The sequence below is a fragment of the Stenella coeruleoalba genome, assembly GCF_951394435.1.
Source record: "Stenella coeruleoalba genome assembly, chromosome: 1".
Taxonomy (NCBI): domain Eukaryota; kingdom Metazoa; phylum Chordata; class Mammalia; order Artiodactyla; family Delphinidae; genus Stenella; species Stenella coeruleoalba.
In genome coordinates, this window is record NC_137169.1 from 65,427,872 (window position 1) to 65,451,645 (window position 23,774).

Consider the following 23,774-nt stretch of genomic DNA (forward strand, 5'->3'; position numbering starts at 1 on the left):
AAAGAGATAGCTAGTGGGAAGCAGCCGCATAGCACAGGGAGATCAGCTAGCATAGCACTGGGAGATCAGCTCCGTGCTTTGTGACCACCTAGAGGGGTGGGATAGAGACTCAAGAGGGAGGGGATATGGGGATATACGTATGCATATACCTGATTCACTTTGTTATACAGCAGAAAGTAACAAAATATTGTAAAGCAATTATACTCCAATAAAGATGTAAAAAAAATAAAAATGGCCTACATTGAGTGACTTGGGACCAAAATACACAAAAGTGACATAATACATTTTTAAAAGGGTTTCTAAACCTAAGAATGAAGTATTGGCTTTTGACACCACTAATTCTGGAAGAAAGCATATCAAGTTCTATTTGAGAATTCAAATTTCTCAATTTCTTTACCACCTATTGATTGGTAACATTTCCAAGGAACAATTTTATTTCTTTCATTTTAAATTGATTTCTCTTTTTAGCAAGATTGTGCTTTTTAAGAGCACTGAGGCAAAGAATTCATTTAATTCCACTTTTTTTTTAAATCAAGGCCCCCTCAATCAATGGATTACCCTTTCCATCCATTAGACACCTTTCCAGGCTGTTCACTGACCTTTTGTGTCCCATGTACTATCACTGTAATATCTCAGCACTTTTAGTCTTACATGAAATGCTTGTGTCATTTTCTGCTTTTGCTCTTTCTGTCATTTTTAAACTCTGAACTCCACTGTGTAATTTTGCAGCTTCTCCTTTGAACTTGACATGTATTATGTGGCTTTTGTGCCCTTAATTACTTTTTCCACTTTGGGGTTGATCCATGTTGGTCTTTCCTAAACCTAGTATATTGATTGCTGTACAGCAAGCCTTTCCTCTACAAGCACTGTCTGTCTTTAAAGTATCTTCTTTCCTTCCAATGCTGAGAACCACTGAATTTTTTTCTACTAGTCCTTTCCAGGAAACCTCAGCTTCTCCATAATTGTGACAACCGAGACCTATTCACTAGAATCATAATTATTTCTCTCTCAACATTAATTTTCCTTACTCCAGTTTGAAAAAGAAACTACAATGACAAAAGGTGGAAAAGAGATATGTGTCAAAAGCAAAAAAGACATTGGCAAGAGAATATTCAGGAAGCAACAAAAACATAATCATTTACAAAGATACGAGAGAGAGGAAGTAAGAATGGTTTCTTGAAGAATTATAAAATGGGCAATATTAAGTTAAAGAATGACATAAAAACTTGAATCTTGTAAGAGTAAATCACTTTAATGTCTAGTGTGCCAGATACAAAAATACCAGCCATTAAGAATGAAATCATTTGTCAAATACAGGCTACCATCTTCTCTTACGTAAACTTCTTCAACAGTGTCCCCACTGGTCTCACTGTCTCCAGTACTATCTCCCTCCACCCCAGTCTCCAGAATGCTGCCAGTCATTATCTTAAAACACATACTTAATCATTTCTCTGCTAGAAAACTTTTCAATGGCTCTCCCTTTCATCTAGAATAAACCTAAAAGTTTACAAAACTCCACGTCTAGACTGTGTTTACTTTTCTAGCCTCATTTCTAGCCACTTCTCCTTCTTCCCAAGATCTGCATGTTCTAAACAGAACATTCTTTATCCTCTTTCTCCAGCCATTTGTATATGCTTTTTTTGCCCTTGCCCAGAATTCTCTTTCCTGCCCCAGCTCCTCTCAGTCCGTTCAATGCTTATTCATCCTTCCTGTAGATGCCTTTCTTACCTGACTCATTAACTAAAAGTTAAGCACCCGTTTTCTGTATGTTACCACGGTTCACTGTATTTCTCCTATCATAGCACATAATATACTATGTTATACTATTTCGTTTACTTATGTGCATCCCATTCTAGTTGGCAAGCAATACAATGGCAATGACAACGTTTACCTTTTTTGCCCTGGTATTCCAGCAGCCAGCACAGAACCTGGCACCTGATGATGTCTGATAAAAACTTTATTGGATAGATGTTGTACAAATATTTAGCGGATGGTACTGTCTAGTAACCCAAGGCTTAATTTGAATTTCCAGTTTCAATCCTTGTTGAAAATCTTTCTAGAATAGTGGCAACCCGTAGCACGTACGTAAGCTCATTAGTAATTTACCTTTGGCGTGTGGGACAATTCCTGCCTCTATTATCCTTTCCCTATGACCACAGGGTGTAGAGCTGGCACAAGCTACCCGCGCTGTGCAAAATTCAGCAGCTGATGCTCATAGCACCCACCTAGTCCTCTTTGCCTGTTCAGAGGTAGTCACTCAGCTACAACAATCTCCCATGCCCACCCTCCACTGAAGAGTCAGGGTTGCCTACTAAACTGCATCTCCCACCATTTTTAGCCTGACAATAGGACACAACAAGCATCTTAGCACTTCTTCTACAGACTGTCATCCTCTATATATTGTGTAAAGAATCAGTCTACTTTTCTGCCTTATCTAGTAAAATAAGAAAAATTGAATTTCTTTGGGTTGACTTAGCAGCTTATAAGATCTCTGGATCATCATTCTAGTCATAGTGTTCTGAGAACTGTAGATTTTAGAGATGGAGAAAAGTGGGTTTAAACTTCACTAATCCCCTCCAGAAGTTTCTGAAATCAAAGACTATTTAATTCAATACATTCTTGATTTTTAATTTTTTTTCCCTTCTCTTCAAATTTTCTCCTGAAAGTACAAGAATTCTGTTAACTAAGGATTCAGTAAAGTGAAACAAATTGAATCAGATTTGAAACGTTTATGTATCCAAGTTTACCCATTAAAGTAATATTTCATTTTTTAAGAGAAAAATTCCTAAGAAAAGTTATATTGATGCCATAAATAGAAAGAACAGTACTCCCTTGATTTTTCAAGAAATGACTTTTTTTAAGTGTCAGGAAAGGGGATAAAAAATAAAGTTGAGCATCTGAGGGACAGGTCTAAATCAAAAATACTTTCCCTTGGTTTATTAACAGAAAAGATAAAAATTAAAAGTGATGTGCTTACTGCCCAAAGTAAGGGTATTATTGAGAAAGTATTTTCATTCCTCTTAGGGCTAAGAGTAGAGTAGGTATTCTGCTACCAAAAATAAAGTAAAAACTTTATGTCAGTAATATGAATTATATTCAAAATATTGGTAATTTATTGGAGAACATAATTTAAAATCAAATATGTTCTGAGTCATAGAATATGGGATAAATCAACCTGTCAAGGTTAAAATGGGCCATGATTTTTCAAAAAGGCCATCAATGGAAATAAACTGCAGAAAAGCCATTTTGGACCGCCCTACCCTAGTTCCCCAATGTATCTGTTCATTCGCTTTTTATTTTTGGCTATAAATTTGCTGACAGATGTCGTGTCTCATAACAGTCAATCAAACTTCCACGTTTTTTCTCTATACGCTCAGTAATTGCTCTCAGTCATACCTCCTGATTTTATTCCTACCACAATCTAAACTTTGGTACATTACCAGTGACCCTAACATTCTCCAGTATCTCCTCACTTTCATCAGTCACCATAACCAGCAACTAACTCTTGAATGTTTTTCCCAGACCAGCACTGACAGAACCCACAGACCTATCCTATGATTCTTTCCAAATAGGGCTCTGCCAATGAAAGTAAGTCAGAAGTAAGTCATATACCTGAACCAGTGATGGAAAGGTGGGCACTTGAACAGATAAGTAACGGATATTAAATGTAGGAAGTCTAAGATGACCAGGGGCTAGAATATCTTACAAGTCTGGAAACTTAATAATCACAAAGGGCCTATTACATCTTTACCAAGATGTGTTCCACAAAATAGTAATATGTGAAGATGTCTCCCAGACTAACTTCCACGATCGATAAAAACTGTACTGTGTAGCTGCTTCGACTTTTATCTTAGAGATTCAGAAAGTGCATTAGTATATTAAAAGATAAAAAGTCTGGTCATAAAGAAACATGTTTAACCTGGTATTTGCCAAACCTTTCTTTTTCTTTTTCTTTCTTTTTTTTTTTTGCAGTACGCGGGCCTCTCCCGCTGTGGAGCACAGGCTCCAGACGCGCAGGCCCAGTGGCCACGGCTCACAGGGCCAGCCACTCCGCGGCACGTGGGATCTTCCCGGACCGGGGCACGAACCCGTGTCCCCTGCATCAGCAGGCGGACTCTCAACCACTGCGCCACCAGGGAAGCCCTGCCAAAACTTTCTGACCACTGAATACCTACCTATTAAGATCCTGGAGGAGGAAAGAAAGATATCAAGGAAGAGCCTTAAGGAAAAGCTGACCTGCTCAGCCATTTATGTTTGCTGCTGTTCTCAATCTCCACTAGGGCTACCCTATAAGCCCAGGTATTGGTCATATGATGTTTTAGGCAGTGTTTCTTAAACTTCCATGTGCATACAAATCACTGGGGATATTGTAAAATGTAGGTTCTAATTCAGTAGGTCTGACGTGGGGCCTGAGAGTTGCATGTCTAACAAAGCTCCAGGTGATACTACTGCTGCTGGTGGTCTCTGTCACATTTTGAGTAGCAAGGCTCTACGGGAACATTGCAAAAGGAAGATCATCACAGCTCTAATTTCTTTATCCTACCCTTTCTAATAATGAATCCTCCTAAAATATTACTTTCCTTATGTCACTTTGCTGGTCAGAAACTTTCAGTGGTTCCCATTCCCAGCTACATTCGTAACTCAGCAACAGAGGTTTATTGAACTTTTACTGTGTGGCAAATAGATTAACAGAGCCCCTGACGTTATGCAATCAAGAACCGAGTGGGCGAGCAAGAAACAATGTGCAGAATGCTAGGAGCCAAAACAAGAAGGTAATAGGTATTTCTTCAGACCCCAGTTTCCTCATCTGTAAAATGAAGGTTAAGCTAGACCAGTGGTATTTAATCCCCTGTGTTCACTGTAGTCACTAATACCACCAGAGTCTCAGCCCAGACCAATTATGTGTACTCAGTACCTCCTGCATTAAGGCATGGGCTGGTCTTACAAGCTCCCCAGGTGATTCTAATGTGCAGTGGAGTTTGCCAACCACTAGACTAACCAGTGATTCCCAAATGCTGCCCAAACCATGAACACCAGCATCACCTGGAAACCTGTTAGAATGCAAATTCCCAGACCTCACCCCAGACCTACTGGATCAAAAAACTGGGGACAGGATCCAGAAATCTAGGTTTTAACCAGCTCTGCAGGTGGCTCTAATACATTTTGAAAACCACTGGATTAGAAAATAAGTAAATTTCCCTCTAGCTCTAAAATGCTATCAATACTGTGACCTCTGACAGCCTTTGCAAGGACTTCTGTTATCCAGATTTGCAGACTAAAATTATAAGCTCTGGAACTAGACTTCCTGGATTTAAATCCCAGCTCTTACAGTTAATTGCTGTGCACTCTTGATGACTTTGGTTGTCTGTGTTTCAGGTCCTCATCTATAAAATGAGAATAATAATAGCACCTACTCTCATAAAGTTGCTACGAAAATTAAATGATTTCGTATCTAGAACTCACTTAGCAGAGTGTCTAAAATGTGGTATTCATTACCCACCTATTGAGTATTTCCCTGGCCACTGTATCCCAAACTGCAGCTCACCCCTACCATTGCATTGTCTCCTTCCCTGGTTTATTTTTCTCCTTTGTAGTTATTACTCTCTAACATATTACATATTTCACGTATTGCTTTGTTTATTATCTGTCTTCTCCCACTAGGATGTAAGCTCTAAAAATCAATGATTTCTGTCTATTTTACTAAAAGCTATACCCCCAGTATCTAGAACAGGGTCTGGCACATTGGAAAGACTCAAAAAATATTGGTGGGAAGATGAATGAATAAATGTTAACTATCAATATTAATATTATTAGCAATTCAAATTTTTCCTTATTGAAACCTAACAGTTTATACTTCCTGTTTATTGTCCCAAATTGTGCTTTGCTCTTATTCCATGCTTTATCCAAATTCTCTCCCATACTTAAAAATGCCCTTCTAACGTCTGCCCATTTTAGGCCTTGTTCAAGTTCTACCTCTTCTTTCAATATCCCCTGATGACTCTAGCTCTCTAGTTCTTGGAATATCCACAGTGTTTACGGCCTATACGGTACAACTTAACACTTAATTTTCTTAATTTAATGTCAGTGGAGTAACTTCTAAGAAATTTACTTTTAAAAACCTGCATCATTTCTCTAGCAAGTGTTTCACAAAAATTAGGGAGGAAGGGGGTCCCAAAAAAAAACAATGGGAAAGCTTACCATTAGTTAGCCATGTTGTCCTCAAATATCTAAAATAGTGCTCGACATTTTACAAAGCATTTTTATACACATCAGCCTAGTTTTGACTAGATGATCTCAAAGACTGTGTCTCCTTGCTCTTAAATTTTCAAATTACCTTCAAGGATAGAGAGAACATTTCTTGTGGTTAAAAATTAAAAATAAATCATGAAAGTCATGGGAATTCCCTGGCGGTCCAGTGGTTAGGACTCCGTGCTTTCAGTGCCGAAAGCGCGTGTTCAATCCCTAGTTAGGGAACTAAGACCCCACAAGGCATGTGGCTCTGCCAAAAAAAAAATCATGAAAGTCATAATAGAAGCAGAAAATGACCCAAGAAGTATTGATAGCTGAGTTTGGGTATTGGCAAATAAGTGGCTCTCTCGTTCCCAGTGTTCCTGTCACCTGGAAAAGGCTCACCCTCATCCCCAGTGCAGCCCCCCAGGCAGGCATGACCAACTGATCAGAGCTGGCAGACAAGCGGACATCTATGTGCCATTCCAACCTAGTCGAACCACCTTGGTTCTAAAAGCAAAGGAAGCATGCTGAGAAATTTAAAGTGATTTATCCAGGCACATACATGGTAGCAGAACAAGACCAGAACCAGCTGCCTGACTTTGTGCAGGGCTCTCTCTCCACTCCCCTCCTAATTCATTTCTGAAATTCAGTATTTAAATTTCCATTCTAAAGCAATCAAAACACACGAAGCAAACGTTTGACAGAGGCTTTTCATATTAATGCTCATGAATATAACGTTGAAACGAAAACTGACAGCTTCAAGCCGGGTGACAGACAGGGCTGGCTAGTCTGTTATTTTTCAGTTGGGTTTATTTACCTACGCCTAGAATGCATCATGACTGGAAAGAGACAGAACTGATTATTTTAATTCCACTGTCCTAGAAAAAGAAAAGGGAAATAGTCTTCATTAACAGGAACTGGGCTCAACTCCAGTCCTGAAATAACTTACACTACTGAATCAACTTTTTAAAGGTGACCTTTCTCTCATTAATGGCAAAGCATTAGTTTAAATATAGTTTAATCATTAAATTTACATTATAGGAAAACACATATATTTAAAGAAATATGAAAAAGAGATAAGGGAGAGAGACATAAACATCTATTTTAACATAATGACCATTTCCTCACCACGGAAATTATGCCAGCATTTCAGAATTGTAATTTTTCCAGAGCCTCTCTCTAAAAGACAGTTTCCAAACATTACAATCACCTTTGTAACTCAGTTGGAATGAAACTCACTTGTTAAATTTTACCTAGCCAATTGATCATTCTGTCTTGATTAACTCTCATTTTTAGACATACTATAATTGAAGGCTGTTCGTTGGAGGTGGGGGCAGGTAATCATCATTAACACAGTTAGAAATTGCTTCTGGCACTGTCTGCATTACTAAAGAAAACCAGGATGACAGCTGGCAGGTCTGTTACTTCATAGAGTTAATCCCATTTAGCTATGTTACTTGGTTACAAGGCACCAGCAGTTGGTGCTATAACCTGTCCTTTCACACGGAGAAGGTGAGCCTAACTCGTTTGAGGGTAGGATGAGGAAAGTAGCAAACACACAGAATCTCTTGTCTTTAGTAAGCCCTCTGCTACCATGCCAAAGTGGGGGGAGGGAGTAGCAGTGGTGCTAAAACAGCCAGAGGAAGTTCAGGATTTGCACGGCCCCTGATCCACAAAAAAAATGCAATCAGTTCAAGGGCTCTCCTAGGGTCTGGATATACACAGGAACAATCTCAATGGGCCTCAGAAGAAAAATCTAGCCACAAGTTGATGCTTGCTAAGAGAGCCCCAGAAGGCTGGAGTGATTCTTCCCTCAACCCCCTTTATCAGTCAAGACACTGGTGCTCCATGAATCAGGTCAAAAACGAGAATGAAACCAAGAGCTGAGGTCAGACCCCATCATTGTAGCCCGGCACAGACCCTTTAGGCAAAAAGGACAGCCAAGGCAAATCCTGACATCTAACAATGGACCAGTAGTTCCTTAAGAATGTTTGTGAAACACTGAGCACTCTGCTTCCAGCCTAGTCATTCAAAAAATTCAGAGATCACTTTTCCTGTACCACATTATTGAATCATTTTTCAATCAACCCACTTACTCATCTGGAAAAGGGGACAAGAATCCCATCTCAGACTTCCCTGGTGGCTCACTGGTTAAGAATCCACCTGCCAGTGCAGGGTACATGGGTTCGAGCCCTGGTCCGGGAAGATCCCACATGCCACTGAGCAACTAAGCCCATGCACCACAACTACCGAGCCTGAGTTCTAGAGCCCGCGAGCCAAACTACTGAGCCTGCGTGCCACAACTACTGAAGCCCGCACACCTAGAGACTGTGCTCCACAAGAGAAACCACCGCAATGAGAAGCCCACACACCACAACGAAGAGTAGCCCCCACTCGCTGCAACTAGAGAAAGCCCGCGTGCAGCAACAAGACCCAATGCAGCCAAAATAATTAATTAATTAATTTTAAAAAAAGAATCTCATCTCATGTAGCAGAAACATTAGTTGGCATTCAAGACACCGTTCACAATTATGGAAAATCCTTTAAAACACTACTATTTATAATAAAAACCCAAATTCCTTAAAAACTGACTGTATGCCAGCTAATCAAACATAGTAGGTAGAGAATACATTCAAGGGTTGGAAGGACTCGATTTGGAATCAGTTTTGTTACTTCCTAGATCTGTGACCATGAGCAAATTACTTATTGCCTTTAGGCTCAAGTTTTCTCTTTCATAAAATAATCACAATAAAATTTATTTTACAATGTAGTTCTGAGGATTACATGAAAAATATAGGAAAAAGCACAAAAATGCCTGATCCATGATGCAAACTAAATAAATATTCATTTCCTTCCCCCCCTTTCCTTTTTTCTAGTAAAGAAAATATATGTGTTAAAATGTTTTGAATGTTGCATGTTGTTTAAATAATTAACATGCCAATGTCTTATCTATGCAACTCTAGTTTATTATTGCTAATTTGAAACAACTACTATTTACATATGTGATTATACATAAAATTTGAATGAATTATAACTGATACCATAATCTGGATCTCTTTTACCAGAAATATATTGCAGCTTTATTTCAATCCCACTATGGTAGAAAAGAGAGAAAACCAACACCTCTTCAGTTGAATAATAGCAATATTTTATGGCCTTTTTTCCATCAAGTCCTTTTCTTTTGTGTTAGATACCATGCATCTCTCAAAATAATTCTGCTTATCTGTCTTCCAAAGCCTGCTTATAGCCTTTAATACTGCAAGACAGTGTAAGAAGCAAATATGTACAGTCTGGCAAAAAAAGAGGGGAAGGAAGGCATGTTTGATGCAAATAAGAGAATATGCAGGAACAGTCTTACGGCCAAGAACAACAGCAGGCTTGTCCATCTGTCCATCATCAAACTGAGTTGTGCCCACTAGTTATCAACAGGAGGTGGCCATGTGGGCATCACACTAAAATAGAAATTCTGTCATCCGTAAGACAAGGTGAGAAAGTAAGAAAAGGATTAACTGTTTCAGAATCAATTTCTGGGTTAGCAGGATATATACAAAGAGTTGCTGCAGGTTTCTTACTCATAGGCTATAAAGCATTTATTCATCCATTAAATATTTTCTGGGTGCTTTTTAGAAGCCAGGCAATGTGCAAGCCACTATGGATACAAAGAATAATTTCATTTTTTAGTAATTCTCTTAAGGGACAGAGAAGTAAACAAATAATTATAATACAGTAAGATGACAGCTAATGTATATACAATGTGCCATGAGAACCCAAAGAAAGAAATCATTAACTATGCAAAAATATGGCAACTTTACAAATTTGTAAGTCATCTTTGCACAGGGGCTATACTAATCTTCTTTGTAATATTTTAGTGTTGTTATATGTGCCACAGGAGTAGAATAGAAAATCCAAGACTGAACAGATGGGTCTTGATCAACGATGTTTATCTTACGACGTAAGAGAAGTATTATTGCCTTTACCTTCATTTCTTACAGTCTTTTTTTTTTAAGTATATGTGTGTGTTTAATTTTTATATGATTTTTAATCTTATGAACTCTATCTAAACATATCAATTTCTATTTTCTATAATATCAGTATGTTTGAGAGTATAACCATTGGACAATACAGATATGGATGTAGGTATAGATACAGATATATAGATATAGAAATTGTTTCTTGGCTTCTGGAAATACTAGTTATGACATATTTCTTAAATTTTACAATGACACATTTTTCTTTCAGGCAATTGCCTAACAGAAAAGTGAATATAAGGCATAGCCTTTACTGGCATTTAGCAAAATTAAGATGTTAATACAAATAAATCTTCAGTGGCTTTAAGAATTACTATAGGGCTTCCCTGGTGGTGCAGTGGTTGGGAGTCTGCCTGCCGATGCAGGGGACACGGGTTCAAGCCCTGGTCTGGGGGGATCCCACATGCCGCGGAGCAACTGGGCCCGTGGGCCACAACTACTGAGCCTGCGCGTCTGAAGCCTGTGCCCCGCAACAAGAGAGGCCGCGACAGTGAGGGGCCCGCGCACTGCAATGAAGAGAGACCCCCACTTGCTGCAACTAGAGAAAGCCCTCGCACAGAAACGAAGACCCAACACAGCCAAAAATAAATTAATTAATTAATAAATTTTTAAAAAAAGAATTACTATAAAGACTCCCTTTCAATTGCAGAAATTAGTAACAAGTGACTTGCAGCACTCCCATTTAAGCTAAAGTCTAAAGTGTAGATAAACTGTCAGCTTGAAAATCCCATTTAAATGTTTACTGGCTTTGTTGCTCACGTGTGCACTTGGAAACAAAATTTACAAGTTTCAGATTAAGTTTATTATTCATCTCTGAGGCAATTTTTGGTGCTCAATCATTTCCCCACGTCTCATCTTGGTTATCTCTCTAGCACTGGTGTTCCTCTTTCTTGTCCCTGAAGCCATACATTACCCTGGAGCTACACACATAAAAATACTGGTGTTCCCCTCTCTGACCCCTCCCACAGTCATGGGAGCCAATGGCACGTTCTGAAAAGTAGCACTAGCCATTATCTTGCCTCAGGCACTAGCACCAGGCCCAACCAGAGTCTAGGTCAGCCTTGAAGAAGGCACTCCAAAGAATAACAGCCATCACTCTCCCTGCCACTGTCCTGATGTCCTGCACTGGTGGCTGCCAAAACTGAAATGCCTTAACTAAGCCCTGACAAACTCAAGAGCTCCTGCTCACATTACTATTATATGCATCAGTTTGACAAGACATGAAAGTCCTAAACTTTATTTCTAATTGCTATTTCAGTCACATAATCAACCTTATCCACATGCCAAAATTTAGGTTATAACTTATATGTGATGAAAACCACAGTGACCATACATAGATATTTGCTTACTGTTTTTATTCTGTCCATCTGTCAATTCTATATAAGTAATTCCTGGTCACTGTTCTCAATGTGATTCTCTTATTATGACACCTAGCACAACTTCACAGGTAAGTTTATGTTTACTGAATATTTTCTATTGATAGTGGTAGCACTGGTGATGCTGCAGCTTCTGTGTTCTACTCTAACAAGTATACAAGTATTGTCCTACAGATGGGCAAGTTTTTGCCAAGATCTATATACTCTTTTCTATGATTTTTCTAATCATCATAGTTTTTCATCTATTGCACATGTAAAACTTGCCAAAAAAATTGATTAAAAAATGAAAAGTGGACTTCGCTGGTGGCGCAGTGGTTAAGAATCTGCCTGCCAATGCAGTGGATACCGCTTCGAGCCCTGGTCCGGGAAGATCCCACATGCCGCGGAGCAACTAAGCCTGTGCGCCACAACTACTGAGCCTGCACTCTAGAGCCCACGTGCCACCACTACTGAGCCCGCATGCCACAACTACTGAAGCCCATGTGCCTAAAGCCCATGCTCCTCAACAAGAGAAGCCACTGCATTGAGAAGCCCGTGCACCACAATGAAGAGTAGCCCCCGCTTGCCACAACTAGAGAAAGCCCACGCGCAGCGACGAAGACCCAATGCTGCCAAAAATAATAAATTAATAATTTTTTTTAAAAAAATGAAAAGTAAGTGTCCTTACAAAGTGAGTTGAGTAATGACTCATGCCCAAGGAGTTTAACTTAAAAATGGCAAAGAGGGGCTTCCCTGGTGGCGCAGTGGTTGGGAGTCCGCCTGCCGATGCACGGGACGCAGGTTCATGCCCCGGTCCGGGAAGATCCCACATGCCGCGGAGCGCATGGGCTCGTCAGCCATGGCCGCTGAGCCTGCGCATCCGGAGCCTGTGCTCCGCAGCGGGAGGGGCCGCATCAGTGAGAGATCCTCGTACCGCAAAAAAATAAAATAAACATGTCAAAGAGAAAGTCATTCATTAATTTAAGGTCAGAGGCCTGCAAGCTACCTGACCTTAAATGAAGGCCAAGAGAAGCATCCATTAGTAGAAGTTTTAAAAGTAGATATTACCTGTGAAAGAAATGTTTTTTTCCTAATGGTGAAAGTTGTGATATCTCTTCTAGGTTATCTAATAGCCAATATTCAGGAAAGGAGATAAATATCAAATGAGCAACAGGCAAAAGAGCTGGGTACCACTCAACCTACGAGTGCATCATGGTTCCACAACTCTAGAAGCATGCCACTTATGTGGTTTTGAGAAACTGTCTTCCCTTAAAGCATTGTTAGACATGGTAGCAATGCCCTGCTCTCTGTTCACATAAGCCAACCTAAACTACAATAGAGCTGAGGTATAATATGACCCCAGTAACTCTATTTCAAATATACTTAAACATTTGTAACATACTTCTGAATTTCAATTTGTGAATAAAATAAAAACCACTGTTTATTCATCATATCCATATTACTCCTCAGACATCGTGCCAATCTGATCCTTACCTTGGTCTATGAGGTGATTATTGTTATTCTCTTCTACAAAGGAGCACACAGGCCTAAACAACTGAAGTAATCTGCCCCAGGCATGAGAATGTTAATAATACTGTATATTTGCGTAAAAGAAAATGTCTTTTAAATCTGTCATTCCCCAGTTTTCATACGTGAGGAACAACTGCAATCCACACTCAGAGGGCAGAGGCTCTAGACACAGATTCCCCTGTAACACATTCATTGGAGCAGAGGTCCCTGTCAGTGATGATCAAAACACTGCGATGTGCTTGCAGCCTTCAGGAGCCTATGCAGATTTAGACACATTCTTGGGCCCTTTCTAAAGTCTTGTTAGACCTTTAGATCCTATTTTTAATAACCCTTATAATCTTTTTAAAATACTCAGCCAAAGATCAAAGCTGCTGCTCAGCTTTAAGCTACACACTCTGTATCTTCCATTTTCATTTGTACTTATGCAGCATTTACTGTTTTTTTCATAGCAAGGAATAGAGTTTCCTTCATGAAGGAATAAAATTTGCCCTTAAGGAAAATAGTATTCATTTTCAGTAAACATTTACTACACAAATGTTTTTACTACATAAAAGCCTTTACCTTTTGGAAAGTTAAAGGCTATTAACGCATGTATGGAATCTAGAAAAATGGTACAGATGAACCGGTTTGCAAGGCAGAAATAGAGACACAGATGTAGAGAACAAACGTATGGACACCAAGGGGGGAAAGCGGCGGGGATGGGGGGGGTGTGCTGAATTGGGAGATTGGGATTGACATGTATACAGTAATATGTATAAAATAGATAACTAATAAGAACCTGCTGTGTAAAAAAATAAAATTCAAAAGAATTAAAAATTAAAAAAAGAAAGTTAAAGGCTAACACTGAAGAAAGTAAAAAGGTGGATAAGACCTGATCTTTCCCTGCCAGGGGCTTAAAACCTAATTATGAAGACAGTAGGAATCAGGGTCAGAATTTAAAGTGGAGCCTCTAGGTCCCTCTCGAAGGAACAACTTCTGATACCATTTTGCTTCACTGAAGAGCAAGCTCTGGCTTCCCAATGAGAAAAATGAGAAAGGGTGCTGAAAATAATAATCCTTTAAGAAAAATGTGAAGGATTCTGATTCTAGCAATAACTTTTTATTTTATTTTATATATTTTTTAATTTTTTTTTTTTTTAGCGATAACTCTTAAGGTGGAGGGGGCAATGCAGGAGAAAGGGAGCAGTTTCAGAATTGACTTGAGTATGCATGGTGATGTGCTTTTACAAACCACATAGCCCCTGCTCACCACACCTTCCCCAGAATCACTGCTATAGGGAGCCCCCAGGCATAGAAGGGAGGATGCCATGCATCTCAGAGGTCTTGAGATAGGAAAAGACTGAGAAACACAGTGTCTAATATACTGCAGTTTTTCAGGTATGGCTCCTAGTGACACCATAGTATATATTCATTTTTCTATTTGTCCTTATTTAATATTGAACAAGTAATATTTTACACAAAAGTCTACATCAAGAAGGACTTAATTCGAGTAGATGATTACCTTCGTCACTCATTAAGGTAAGAGGCTGTCTCTTCAGAAGACCTGAACCACTGCAAAGTTGAGCTGCTTAGAAAGGAGTCTGTGATAAAAACAAGTATGAAGATAGTTATTTAAAGGAAATAATTTTAACTTATTAAAAACAAACCTATGCTTCCCTCTTGCGTCTCCCTCCCTCCCACCCTCCCTATCCCACCCCTCCAGGTGGTCACAAATGGGAACACATGTATATGTATAACTGATTCACTTTGTTATAAAGCAGAAACTAACACACCATTGTAAAGCAATTATACTCTAATAAAGATGTAAAAAAAAAAAAAACCTTTGGGGAATACTCCCACAATCTACTATGATTTACGCTGCCTAGAAACCCAGAGAATTAGCTTAATTCTCTTCTAACATATAATACTGCAGGTATCTACTCTCTTTTGAGACAACTTCCTGTTCTTCTTTACTACTAAAATAAAATTCTCAGTGCCACAGTCTCCTAAATCTATCTCTGTCCTTATTTTATTATCTACTCTCACACTTCACATCCACCTGTAAAATGCATCCCTACACAGTTGATATCTCTGTATTATCCTCCACCCATATGGACCCTTTTTCACTCACATTCATGTTTTTATATTTAGCTGCCACACTGATCAACAAACTGATTGTGGTAAATGGTATATTTCTTTCAGGTTTGGCTTTTTTTTGGTTCTAATTTTAAGGAGAGGAGTTGTATATGTATGTGATGATGATAATATAACATATAACTTGTAAAAATTTGTTACAGAAAAGCATCTTGTAAATGAAAGGGAAAAACTACTTAATTTTACCACGTAGAAATTACTACTAAGATTTGGTTATTTTTCCTATTGGTCCTTTTTCTATGTATGATTTTTAACTTTTTATTTTGAAATAATTTTAGACTTAGAGAAGCTGCAAAACTAGTACTGAGAGTTCCTGTATACTCTTCACCCAGTTTCTCCTACTGATAACATCTTCTATTACCATAGTATACTTATCAAAATCCTCTATGTAAATTTTGACAAGGGGAAATCACACTTTTTGTTCACTGTTTCTTACATTTAATTTATAAGAAGCATAGGCAGTTCTATTTAAAATTTTTCAAAACCAACATTTTAATGTCCAGGCAATATCATACTACATCAATGCATATTTTTAATTTCTTTTTTTTTTTTTTCTTTTTCTGTACGCGGGCCTCTCTCACTGTTGGGGCCCCTCCCGTTGCAGAGCACAGGCTCTGGACGCGCAGGCCCAGCGGCCATGGCCCACGGGCCCAGCCGCTCCGCGGCACATGGGATCCTCCCAGACCGGGGCACGAACCCGTGTCCCCTGCATCTGCAGGCGGACTCTCAACCACTGTGCCACCAGGGAAGCCCCCCCCAATACATACTTTGTTTAACTATTTCCACACTGTTGGATAACTAGATTGCTTGCAATTTTTTTCTATTATTAAAAATTCTCATCAACCCAAGTTATACTTTTTAAAAATATCTACTAATTTTACAGGTCAAAAATGGTCTCTCATTATAAATTACTTTTTAAATTATTATGAAGGTGGACATTTTAAATGCTTACTAGTCATTTTTGTTTCATCTTTTGTAAATTATTTATCAGGTTGTTTGCCCATGTACTTGTGGGTGTCTGAATGTATTATTTACAGATTTGTGTAAAGCTTGTATATGAATATTAAGCTTTTGACTCAAAGACTGTAAATATTTTTCATTGTTTGATGATTGTGTTTTATTTGTTTTATTTTCATTTTGATAATCCAAAACACTTTTGCCAATTGAAAACAAAATATTAGTAATTTGTAATTAAAAGGCATTTTTATTCTCAAACTGAGATCTGCCAGCCACTAAGCGTCTGAAGATGTACCTGTTGAGAATTATGGGAATTTCTTTCCTTAAAAAAAGAGTCCATATATTATTTAAATTTGACAAAAGCTGCAAAAGGTACAAAGGTCAAATAGGAGGAATCCCAAGTTATTTTTAAAAATGCCACATTATACAAAATAAGAACAGCTTATGAAAGGATCAGTTTGTATTGTATGTTCTCTAGTGTTAATTATTTTATACTATTTTAGTGTCTTATCAATATTCATAACTATAACTAAACACTAATTTTTTATTATTACAAACTGAAAATCAGAAAGCTATGTTACAGTTCAACAATACCAAATTGTTGAGAGTCCCCCAAACAATCCAAGCTTTCTTACATCTCCTGCCTCTGCCCTTACTGCTCCCTTTGCCAGGAATCTCTACTGCTCCATCCCTCCACCCCTACCAAATGGAAAACTCCTGGGCCTCACTGTCATTCCCCTCAACCACACCAAACCCTCCTCTCCGATACCATCTTAATTATTGTTTACTTTTACTATCTCATATTAAATTTCTTTTTATAGCTGTCCCCCCCTCCCCAACTGTCAATAACCTGAAAACAAGGGATTTAGTCATCACTGTAACCCCAGTGTGTAGCAAAGTTTTTGACATATAATAGGAGCCCTTTTAATATTTATAAAATGAACTGAATTATCCACATAAGGTAACAATCTTCAGAGAGAGTTATAAGAAACTCGACCTTGTTTTCTGAATTATACTGATAAATAATACTGCAAGTTCATCTACCAACTCTGCTATCAGTTCTGCCTCATGGGGCCCACACTTTCAGTTTGGCACTGTCAAATGTTTTCTATTCAGTGACAGTGACTCAAGCAGAAAAGAACACCTTTCCTCAGGTAGATGATTAAAAATGACTCACTTTTTTCTTTAACTTTTTATGTTGAAATAATTTGAAACTTACAGAAGAGTTTGAAGAATAGAACAAAGAACCGTTGTATACCCTTCAACCAAATTCACCAACTGTTACCACTTGTCCATATTTCTTTCTACCCACACACACAAACACATACACACACCACAAAATATTCTTCCTGAACCATTTGAGAGTTATTTGCAGAATCATGCCTTTCCATCTCTAAGTACAAGGATATTCTTCATTTCCTAAGAACAAGGTTATTCTCTTATGTGACCACAGCACATTTATCAAATCCAGGAATATAACATTTATATAACACCTTTACCTAATTTATGGTCTTTATTTCTTTTTCTCCAATTGTCTCAATAATGTCCTTTACAGAATTTTTTTCCTCTGATACAGATCAAAGATCACAAATCACATGTTTTTGGCATGTCTTGTCAGTCTCCTTTACTGGAAACAGTTCACACTTTTTTCATGACATTGAAATTTTTCAAAAGTACCAAGGTAGTTATTTTGAAGAATGTCTTTTTGGGTCTGTCTGATGTTTCCACATGATTAGATTCGACTTATGCATTTTTGGCAGGAATACTACAGAAACGATTTTGTGACTTTCTCAGTGTATCGTGTTAGGAATCAAATCTTAGTTTATCCCATCACTGGTGATGTTAACTTTGATCACTCAATAAAGTAGTGGCAGTCAAGTTTCCCCACTGTAAAGTTACCATTTCTCGCTTTGTAATTAATAAATAATCTCTAAGGAGATACTCTGATAACACATAAATATCCCATTCCTCCTCAAACTTTTGGCATCCATTGATTATTCTTCTGAATCCACTTTTTCATAGTGGTTGCAAAATGGTGATTTTCTACTTCCATTAGTCCTTCTACATTTGCTTATGTAACCATTCTTTTCCTTAAATATCTTCTCCTTGATTTGTGTTTTTATGCCTTATAAGTAAGTCCAAATTCAAGACTTTTTCAAAAGTTATTTTTAGATCTATCTTTAAAAGTTATCACATTTTTCTTTAACTTTACATTTTCAGTGTTACATGTTAAGAAACCCAGAGCTGACATTTCATATTGCACCACTTAACCATTTTTGTACTCCATAAAATTTGTTTAAAACTTCAAAGTCTTGCTTCAAACTGCTAATTGTAATCCAGGACTAGCTCTGTCTCATTACAGTGCTACCTAATCAGTCATGGAAAATGTCTAACACTTGTCTGAGAATCTTGTTAACACATCTCTGGTTTGTACAGGTTAATTCTCATTTTTATCATGTTTCATTGCACAGTGAAGAATAAGAAAGATTTAGTCTAATCCTGTAATTTAGGTACCAGTAACATTCTATTCTACTAGTTTAATTTTGTGTTCAGAAAGAATCAAACTGAAATCCTCAGAGAAAGGATTGATCTAATAACTTCAGTGAAAAAAATACTTTGGATGTTAACTTTCTAAAGTTTAAGGATTTTTTTAAACATATGTGTTTACAATTAATCAACCACTATATTAAACAATAATTTAGGCAATTTTGCTACTAAATATTACTCAAATTCTTTATTTCTGAAGTCCTATCTCTAGTCAGTAGATTAAGGGCTACGGGTTCCAAAATATGCTGTTTTTCTGAGTCAAGCAGTCAAGTCTAGAAGTGCCACTCTGTCTGAAAGGACCCACAAGGACCCACAGACACTGCTTATGTCCATGAAGACTGTTTACCAATGAAATCATCAAGAAAGAGCCAACATCAATTGTGTACGGTGAAATATCATTTGAAACTTGGAAACTGTGGCATGGAGGATCATAGATTTAGGACCTCGGCGGTCATTATCCAGGAGGCAAGGGAACATGATGTGATTTGGCCACAATCTACTCACATCAAGTAGATAAGGATGAAGTGTTAATTAAAAATGTGAAAAGGAGACTGATGATCTGAAGAGCATACGTCTATTAGTGTTTCTTTAACAACAGTTTTGGGTTTGTCATCCCTGCCTAGTTCCTCATCTTTTGCGTCCTTCCTCTCCCAAAAGCTATGGCTCTAATCTCAGCCCCAGCCTGGTTTCTAGATGCAATCCTCATTTTAGAAAGGTGATATTTAAGAAAATTTAGCCAGCTTCTCTGGAGCTGACATCAAATTAACCATGCTCTTTTTTCCATAACTCTGAATTTATATGCAGAGGTTTTGCTCTGACTCCTTGACCAAATTCCCATCTTGAACCAATGACTGACTTGCTCTGTTGACCACCTGCCTAGATTTTCAAATGTTAGCATAACTGAAGATTCCCCACCATCTTGCTCTTCCTTTTTGTTAGTATACCTCTGTAACTACATGTTGAATTACTGCATCTCACATCCAACACCTGTGATCTTTCTCATTTATTTATTTATTCAACAAACACTTATGGAGTACCTCTTCCATGTCAAGTATTGTGCTAAGCACAGGTGCAGATAGTAATGATGAAAAGGGTAGACTTTAATTCCTGACCTTAAGGAACTTACATTCTTGTGAGGGTGACAGACAGTAGAAACAACCATGTACTTACAAGGTGGGAAAAGTATTAGGAAGGAAATAGGAAATAATGTAGTCAGGGAAAAACCTCTCAGGGAAGGTAACATTAAGGATGAAGATTTGAAGGATAAAATGAACTAGCCACGTGAAATAATGGAAAGAGCATTTCAGGTCAGAAAACAGCAGGTGTACATACTCTTAAAAAGGCTTGGGAAGTTGGAGGAACTAAATGGAGGCAAGTGTGGCTGGAACATATTGAGGGATGAGGAAAGATGCTTAAATGAGAAAGGAGAGGCAGAGCATGCAAACCCTTATGGGGCAAAGGAAGTCATCTGGATTATAACATGATTGTAATGAGAAGCCACTGAAGGCTTTTAAATAGGGAAACCACATGATTTTCATTTTTAAAAGATTACACTAGTGAGTTGAAAACAGGTGTTAAAACAAAAACATGGGGTACATGTGTCCTTTTGAATTACAGTTTTTTCAGGGTATATGCCCAGGTGTGGGATTGCTGGGTCATATGGTAGTTCTATTTTTAGTTTTCTAAGGAACCTCCATACTGTTCTCCACAGTGGCTGTATCAGTTTACATTCCCACCAACAGTGCAAGAGGGTTCCCTTTTCTCCACACCCTCTCCAGCATTTGTTGTTTGTAGATTTTTTGATGATGGCCATTCTGACCAGTGTGAGATGATACCTCATTGTAGCTTTGATTTGCATTTCTCTAATAATTAGTGACGTTGAGCATCTTTTCATGTGCTTGTTGGCCATCTGTATGTCTTCTTTGGAGAGATGTCTATTTAGGTCTTAGGCCCATTTTTCAGTTGGGTTGTTTTGTTTTGTTTTTTTTGATATTTATCTCCATGAGCTGTTTGTATATTTTGGAGATTGATCCTTTGTCAGTTGCTTCGTTTGCAAATATTTTCTCCCATACTGAGGGTTGTCTTTTTGTTTTGTTTATGGTTTCCTTTGTTATGCAAAAGCTTTTAAGTTTAATTACATCCCATTTGTTTATTTTTGTTTTTATTTCCATTTCTCTAGGAGGTGGGTCAAAAAAGACCTTGCTGTGGTTTATGTCAAAGAGTGTTTTTCCTATGTTTTCCTCTAAGAGTTTTATAGTGCCAGGACATGGAAACAAACTAAATGTCCAACAACAGATGAGTGGATAAAGAAGATGTGGTACATATATACAATGGAATATTACTCAGCCATAAAAAAGAACAAAATTGGGTCATTTGTAGAGATATGGATGGACCTAGAGTCTGTCATACAGACTGAAATAAGTCACAAAGAGAAAAACAAATATCCCATATTAATGTATATATGTGGAATCTAGAAAAATGGTACAGATGAACCTATTTCCAGGGCAGGAATAGAGACACAGACATAGAGAACGGACATGGGGACACAGAGGGGGAAGGGGAGGATGGGATGAATTGGGAGATTAGGATTGACATATACACACCACCATGTGTAAAATAGATAGCTAGTGGGAACCTGCTATAATGCACAGGAAGCTCAGCTCAGTGCTCTGTGATGACCTAGATAGGTGGGATGAGGGGTGGGGGGAGGTCCAAGAGGGAGGAGATAATGTATACATATAGCTGATTCTCTTCACTGTACAGCAGAAACTAACACAACACTGTAAAGCAATTATACTCCAATAAAAAAATAAACAAAAATTTTAAAAATCAGAAACAAAACAAAAACAAAAACATGTCCACAGCAGCATTATTCATAATAGCCAAAAAGTGGAAACAACCCAAATGTCTATCAACTGATGAACGGATAAACAAAATGTGATATATCAATATAATAAAATATTATTCAGCCATAGAAAGGAATTAAGTACTGATACATGTTCCATCATGGATGAACCTTGAAAACATTATTTCTCATGAAAGAAGTCAGACACAAAAGGCCACAAATGTATGATTGCATTTACATGAAATGTCCAGAACAGGCAAATTCATGAAGGCAGAAAGTAGATTAGTGGTTTCCAGGGGAAGAAGAATGGAAAGTGCTTAACAGATGAGGGGTTCTTTTTGAAAATGTCCTAGAATTAGACAGTAGTGATGGTTGCAAAACATTGTGAATGTACTAAAAGCTACTCGATTGTACACTTTTTAAATGATTAAAATGACTAATTTTATGTTACATGAATTTTACCTCAGTAAAGCAAAATACCACTCTTTGGACAGTGATTGGTTTGTAGGGGAGGAGGGCTAGCAGCTGCAGGAGGTGGTCCATAACTGGGCTAGAGAGGTGACTGCAGAGCTGGAGAAATGAGGAAAGATCCACTATGTAATTTGGAGGTAAAATTTACTGGATTTTCTGATGTCAGGAACTGAGAGTGGAGGGAGTGAAGCAGGGAAGGAAGGAAGGATAGAAGTAGGGAGAGAGAGAAGGAAGGAAGGAGGCGGGGAGAGAAGAAGGGATCTAGTACCCAGAGGCTTCAGACCTGGAGGAGGAATGTGTTTCAAGAAGAAATGAAGAGTTCAACCTTGCACACAGTAACCTTGAGATGCCCCCAATCCAGTTTGGACTATCCTATGTTAAGATTCCACTTTCCAGTATATTTCTTTAAGTTTTCTAAACTTCAGTTTTCTCATCTATAAAATAGGAATATTAACAGCGTTTATCAGAGATGGTTGCTGTGCGAATTAAGTTAGGTAGCTGATGTAAATTTCTTAGCACAATTTCTAACACATAATAAATCTTGAGTCACTGTTAGAGATGATTATTGTCATAATCTCTAACCCGATTATTATATTTATTCCATAAACTGCCTCTCTGTTCCTTCTTCTAGCATCTGCAGATGCTTGGCCCAAACCAGAGGGCTTGTTTTGAACAAAGTCTCAGACTCTCCCAATCTATTCTCTCTTACTGCAGCTGAGTCCACAACTGGCCATGATCTTAAACAATATTGACAGAGGGACCTGACTCGGTAAAAATAGTATTCAGATCCCTTAGCCAGGCAGATATATTCCTATGTGGAGAAGGCACATGGGGCTCCAGTAACTGCATGACACTCTCCTTATTAAGAGCATTCAACTCACTTTCTTCTAATTTTATACTTCCTTGGCATTCTCCTGTCCTTTATTTCCCAAGCGTTCTTCTCCTCAGGGAAGAAAATGTTCTGACAAGCTGACATGAATATTTGGTCTACTTGGCAGTTAACTTCCTCATAGAGACTTGTAAATTGATGCTCTGATTTATAACCAGACTCTTATGAGTTTGGTTAGAAGGGACCAATTTGCCTGGGCCCATTAACCTCTGGTTGATCACATAATAGTCCAGTTACTGAACAAGAGAGTTGTGTGTCAGACTCTGGACAATGACAACCGTTAAGGAACGACACACACACTCTAACACTAAGCTGAAACAGCCATTCAGACTTAACAATACAATATTTTACAGAGTCGTTGTGAACATTAAATGAGTTAATATACATTAAAGTGCCTAGCATATATTAGATTCTCAATAAACATTAGTTTATTTTTCAACTCTTTAAGCCATATGCAACTCAACAGGGGAAAAGACTCAAGTCTGAAAAATTTCCAGATGAACTGAAATGATCCTAAATTTTTTCCCCCACTCCATCCTAATCTATCCCTAACCCACCCTCTTCTAAAGAGTATCCTTTTTAATGGTTTCTCATTTGTGCAATGACGTTTTACCATTGTCTTTGTAGTTTATCATTCAGTAATGCTTAGAAGATGAATGCAAATCAAAATGATATCTAAAAATAACCTTATATATTCTGAGGAATAATTTAAAAGCTCTGATCTTGGGCAAGTCACAACCTTTCTCCATGTCTGTGTCTCATTAGTCAGTAACTATGCCTTACCAGCC

General features: G+C 38.0%; 1 protein-coding gene across 2 annotated transcripts in view; it reads right to left on the bottom strand.

Moving 5' to 3' along the window:
* SLC44A5 (solute carrier family 44 member 5) overlaps positions 1-23,774 on the bottom strand; it is a gene marked incomplete at its 3' end in the record, with an annotated part of 381,161 nt that overhangs the window by 307,265 nt on the left and 50,122 nt on the right. The window lies entirely within an intron of this gene.